The sequence below is a fragment of the Primulina tabacum genome, chromosome 8 (genome assembly GCF_025594145.1).
Source record: "Primulina tabacum isolate GXHZ01 chromosome 8, ASM2559414v2, whole genome shotgun sequence".
Lineage (NCBI taxonomy): Eukaryota > Viridiplantae > Streptophyta > Magnoliopsida > Lamiales > Gesneriaceae > Primulina > Primulina tabacum.
Window position 1 is genome coordinate 12,820,049 of NC_134557.1, and position 6,479 is coordinate 12,826,527.

Genomic DNA, 6,479 nt, shown 5'->3' on the forward strand with positions numbered 1-6,479 from the left:
TATAAATCTCAACACTAATTTGAACGTGTGTGTGTTTCATGATGGGTCTAGTCATTCGTACTTCAAATAGATCAATCATCCGATCATGCGAGTCTCTCAATTAGCACTTCAATACAAGTATCACTAGCATGCACCCCCGTGTCCATTTATCACTAACCATAATTTGAACTTTATTCGATTCTTAAGTGCAGAGAAGGGTGTCGAAAAGAAGGAAAATAAGCTCAAGTGGCTAACAGTCGGGAGTACACCGATCATTTTCATTGTGCAATCGTCAAGACTTTTCGTCTGACTTTCCTCGTCTCCTTACATCTCCCACTTTTAGCCCAGGAAAAGAATTCCATTCCTTTTATTTCGGCTCCCCCTCACCTTACATCTCCACCAATTTTTTCTTTTTCGATATATATATATATATATATTTTTTTCATTTTATGCACAATTTTCACACGTGTACTCCCTAGGCTAAGAATATATACTTTGGATTACAGCTGGTTAGGAGTATGATATTTTAATTCAGTGCATTGAAAAAGGGGGTATATGTAAAGTTCAAGGCAAATCACATGTTCTCTCTCATTCAAGGTCCCAATTAGTGACTTATTTTCACGGGTTTACATGCTAAATCAACTCATAAATGATGCATTTTAAGTTAACCACACAAAACCTTCAAATTTCACCATTATTCCTACAAAATTCTAGTCCCCACACATATGTGCTCACAAAGTTCAACTTTGTGCCAAAATTTATGCTTTAACAATCAAGAGTACCATTCATGAGGTGACCCAATCAATACTTTTGTATACTATCAATTCAACATCATCATTGGCTCATACACTATGTCTTCTCACCATAAACAACACCAAATAAAAGAAATGCAACAATTTAAAACCAATTAACTAAGCAAACAAAACAATCTACCCCCCTCATACTAGAGTTGTGCAATGCCCTCAGTGCACAAAACGAAACAAACACTAAAAACATAAAAAAACTCATGAATGTAAATGCAAAGAAAGAATATGCAAAATAAAAGGCAAGGGAAAACAGTGAACTCCCCTAATCAGAAATCGTCCTCCTCCTCATTCTCAGGCGGTGGGACTCCCTCTTCAGCCACTGGGGGCATAGGATAATGGTATTGAAACTGGAAGGGTGGCGGGTATGCTGGTGTAGGTGGCCGGCCGGACGTGTCGATGCCCAAATGAGTTGAGATCCCCTGCACCAAGTATTCGATGTTCTGAATGTGGGCTTGATTAACGGCCTGGTACTCAGTCTGATAAGTGGCCCAAGCGCCCAATTCGTCGAGGCGATCTCGCATGGCACGGCGGCGTGGCTGCGGAGGTGGTGGTGCATGTCCTAAGGCCGGAGGTGGTTGAGCTGCTCCCCCATAATCGAAAAATACCTCCTCGGGCAGCTCAGCCTGTCTTTTCTCCCTCTTGGATCTATAAAGAGCCTCATCAATGGCTCTCATCGGCGGTAACCACTCATCATCATCTGCAAATATCACCCCCGCTCGGGCACACAGCTCAGTCACTATCGTCGGAAAGTAAAAAGCCAAATTGCTGCTATTAATGCACATGTTAAGCTGTCCGAAAATGAGCCTGCCCACATCAATCACCATCCCAGTACAGATGGCATAAAGAACAACCGCCCGCTCACGCTGCACATCACTCGTATGACCGACCAGCATCAATCTCTTAGACAAGAATGCATACCACAATGCCCCCTCCACTTTCAAAAACTTTCAAGAAAGACCGTGTAAGTCCCCGGTTGTTTCCACGTGGTGCCCGGATAACAGAGTGTGCGAATGATCAAATCATAATCCGGGTTAAGCACCCACGCCTGAAACACCGAATCGTCCACCTGACGGTAAACCCAACATATCATTGATCGTCTTGGGATCATACGGGACTAGATGTCCCCTCACAAATGCCTTCGACTCATTTCCCTCCGGAGCATTGGCATAAAATTCACGCACAACCGGAACCACTGCTGCATTCGGTTGTGCTGCATCCAGAAGTTTAATTGTTTCAGCTTTTACTACCTCTTGCATCTTTGGATTGAGTCTCCTTTGTGGTTGTGCTAGAGGTGAGTATTTATCTTCCATCAGAATTTTGTGCATGCAGATCGAAGGACTTATCCCTTTTATGTCCGAAACCTTCCAAGCGAACGCTCCTTTATGCTCCTTGAGAACTCCCAAGAGCTTACTCTCCATATCATCTGTCAAAGAAGAGGAAATAATAACAGGCAATTTATTATTTTCTCCTAGATATACGTACTTGAGATGTGGAGGTAATGGTTTGAGCTCCAAAGTAGGTGGCTCCTCTAGGCTTGACTTTTGAGGCATTAAATCTTTTCTGTCTCCCAATTCCTCTAGTCTAAGCCTCACTTGCTTTCTCCAAGGTGGAATGGCATTCAAATGAGCTACCATCTCCATCTTTTCCTCGTCTAGCTCGTCCTTCTGCTTTTCAGTAGTGAGAGTGGCCTCCAATTGTTCTTTCAATCCATCCTGCACAAAATCACAAACAAGCGAATCCAAGACATCAATACGAAAGCAACTATCATTGTGCATTGTGTGCTTGAGAGTATTGAAAACATCAAAAATAATTTCTTCTTCTCCAACTTTCAGTCTCAATTTCCCTTCCTCAACATCAATCAGTGCTTTCCCTGTAGCCAGAAAAGGTCTCCCTAGGATTAAAGGCATCTCTAAATCTTCCTCCATGTCAAGTACCACAAAGTCTGCAAGAAAAATAAACTTATCCACTTTCACCAGAACATCTTCGATAATCCCACGTGGATACTTGACAGATCTGTCAGCCAGCTGCAACGACATCCTAGTTGGCTTGGGTTCACCTAATCCCAGTCTCCTAAACACAGAAAAAGGCATCAGATTAATACTCGCACCAAGATCACATAAAGCTTTATGAAAATTAATGTCACCAATAATGCAAGGTATCGAGAAACTCCCTGGATCTTTTTGCTTCGGAGGCATCTTGTTTTGAACTAAAGCGGAGCAATTTTCGGTCAAATTCACCGTCATATGATCTTCTAGCTTCCGCTTATTTGCTAAGATATCTTTCAAGAATTTTGCATAACTTGGCATATTCAATAAAGCATCAGCAAAAGGAATGTTAATATGCAATTTTTTAAATATCTCAAGAAATTTACCAAATTGTGCATCTAATTTAGCTTTCTTCATTGCTGCAGGAAAAGGTGGAGGGATAACAATTTTATTCTGTGCAATAGGTGTAGATGTAGAGTTAGAAGACTTACCTCCTCGATTTTTCACCTCATCCTCACCGTGCTTGGTCTTTTCCTCATTAGACCCGAGTGTTTTTCCACTACACAATTCCACCGCCTTCACATGTTCTCTTGGGTTAGTTTCCGTGTTGCTTGGTAAAGTTCCTTGCTCCCTATTAGCAATCAACTTAGCCAATTGTCCAATTTGATTCTCTAACCCCTTTATGGATGCATCTTGGTTCTGAAATCTCGTCTCTGTTGCAGAAATAAATTTAGTCATCATTTGCTCTAAATTGGACTTCTCCTCCCGAGACGGTTCTGGCTTGAATCCTTGGTGCATCACATATGGTGGACCTCTTTGTTGGCGATGTTGGTTGTTTTGACCTCCCCATGAAAAGTTCGGGTGATTCCTCCATCCCGGATTATATGTGTTCGAGTAAGGGTCATTTCTAGGACGGTTCTGGATCCCACTTGTTTTACCGGTGCTCCCTCAGGCACATAGAATGGGTTGCCATCTTGGCAATCCTGCACATCATGCTCACCCCCACACTTATCACAGAAAATTTCTTGCAGACGCATAGCCGACCCACTCATGCTCATCCCATCAATCTTTCTATTCAAAGCCTCTAACTGTGCTGAAACCGCCGACAAATCATTAACTTGATTAACTCCAGCACCTCGTCTCTGCCTATCAGACTGAGGATGATAGCTACTAGCAGCCATCTCCTCCAATAACTCATATCCTTCCTCCGCCGTCTTTCTCAGTAAGTTACCACAGGCAGCAGCATCTATCATAGTACGGTTAGGAGTAAGCAGACCGTAGTAGAAAGTTTGAACAACTAACCCAAGAGGCAGCTCATGGTGTGGACATCTCCTCAACAAGTCCTTGTAGCGCTACCATGCCTCGTAAAGTGACTCTTGCTCATATTGAGCAAAAGTAGTAATGTCGGCTCTGAGCTTCATAGTCTTCGACGGAGGAAAGTACTTGATCAGGAACGCCTTTGCCATATCTTCCCATGTAGTAATAGACCCTACAGGCAAACAGTTTAACCACGACTTAGCTTTATCTCTCAGTGAAAATGGAAATAAACGCAAACGAATAGCGTCATCAGACACGCCATTAAACTTAAAAGTATCACAAATTTCATGAAAGTCAGCTATATGAGAATTAGGGTCGTCAAGTGCACTTCCCCCAAATTGGACAGTGTTCTGAATCATCTGAATGATAGCTGGCTTGATCTCAAACTGATTAGCTCGGATGACTGGTCTTACGATGCTTGGACGTGCTCCATCAAGAGACGGCTGTGCATAATCCAACATCGGTATACGCCTTGGCTCCTCTCTTTGTTGATCGCCTTCCATTCTTTCCTTCGCTCTTTGCTGCTGTAGTCGACGTCTAGCTGTGCGTTCGATCTCGGGGTCAAAAGGCTCAAGCTTAAACTCGAGTGATCTTCGCATGCACCACAAGAAAAATATGCAACACAATGAGAGTATCAAATAACAATAAAATAAATAATACTAAAGAATTTAACTGAAAAATAAAAAATTGTGAATCAACAGTCCCCGGCAACGGCGCTAAAAACTTGATCGAGCAAAACTTGCACAGTGAATAATCCCAAAATTTATTTTATAAATGAAAGCTCGATTTAAATATCGCAAGTGCACGATAGTCAAGTTATAATAAACGTAAGTAAATACGAGTATCGTTCCACAAGGACTGCGTTACACTATTTTTATTTTCAATTAAAATTTCTTTAGCAACGATAAATTGAGTTGATGATTAAACTAATGTAAAGTAAACAATTAAAATAATTAAAATGCAAAGAAAACGTGTTCAAGAACGCAATGATTAATTTGGATTAAATCAAATGAGAAATGAATTTGTTGGGAATTATCAGTTCACCTACCGCTCGTGTTTAACTAATTACACTCGACTTTTACTCGTGCGTTCGACGGAATTCCCTAGACTAATTAATATACTCTGTCGAGCTATATTAATACTAATCAAAAACATGCAGTACTCAAGTGTCCTCAAATATTTAACAGTTCAAGATTGCATTAAATTCTATGGAATCCACTAGCTTTCATTCGGGTGAACTATCACTATCGACACGTACCCAATTCCGTATATCTACTAAAATTGTAAATCCGTGGTTTATACTATTTGATCGTATTGTTAACTATTCTATCGAACTCATCAACAACATGAAATAATCAAAGGAAGTTAGCTAGGCTTCGATTGAAACACGAAAGAACAATAGCATAAACAAATCACTAATAAAAACGTCGAGAAATAATGTTCAACACCGAGTACGGGGTAGGATCCCCTCAAATCCCAACAAATCTAGAGTTTAGCTACTGAAATTCATGATAAAAACCAACAATCAATGTAAGAAATAAAATACTGAATAATGAAAATACTAAAGATGACGATGGATGACGGCCACGACGCGTGGAAATCTCGAGGTCTTCGAAATCTCCTTTGCTCCTAGCCTCCTCTCCAAGAAAAATGATGAAAAGTCTGATAAAGATCCAAAAAACGGCCGCTGCTCTCGTGTGTTAGGTTATAGTGTAGGATAGAGTCCCTAGAAATTTGGAAACAAATCTTTCTCAATCTCGCTTCTCGCTAGGGCGGTATATTTTGACCGCCCTAGCGAGAGGTCCTCGAATAAGCTTCCTCGAGCATGTCCTTGGTTTCGCTGGGGCGGTCACTTTTGACCGCCCTAGCGAGACACTTGCGCAAAATAATCCTCGGCCAGACCACAATGCTCGCTAGGGCGGTCACTTTTGCCCGCCCTAGCGAGACCTCTTCGATATTATGCCAAAGTTTCTCCCACTTTTTGGTTCAATTCCTACAAAATAACCACAGAATACACGAGATTAGTCAAATGCTCAATAATGCTAAAAAATTGCAAAATTCAACTAAAACAAACTAATATGATGCATGAACGCGACTCAAAACCAACACTAAAAACACGTAAAAACGAGTCCTATCAGATACCATTTTAAAGGGGATCGGTTAAGGTGCCCGAATGCGCAACGTAAGTTTTAAAATTGTTTTTCAAGAGAAAAAATCGAACACATCAATCTTATAATGTGTAGCAAATACGAAAAACACAATATGACATTCATAGGGTGTTTTAAAGAAATATACCTATCAATTCTCTCAAAATTGATGTTGGCTCCAACTTAGTTGTCAAACAACTAAGCTCTTCAAAGGACAAGACCATCTACAAGCTTTCCTTGTTCTT

At 41.0% G+C, this 6,479-nt stretch overlaps 1 non-coding gene across 1 annotated transcript; it reads left to right on the top strand.

Moving 5' to 3' along the window:
• Positions 1-4,081: 4,081 nt before the first annotated feature.
• Positions 4,082-4,188, top strand: LOC142554879 (small nucleolar RNA R71). Its single transcript, XR_012822244.1, has one exon. It is a non-coding gene; the product is annotated as a small nucleolar RNA R71 (small nucleolar RNA).
• Positions 4,189-6,479: the final 2,291 nt, after the last annotated feature.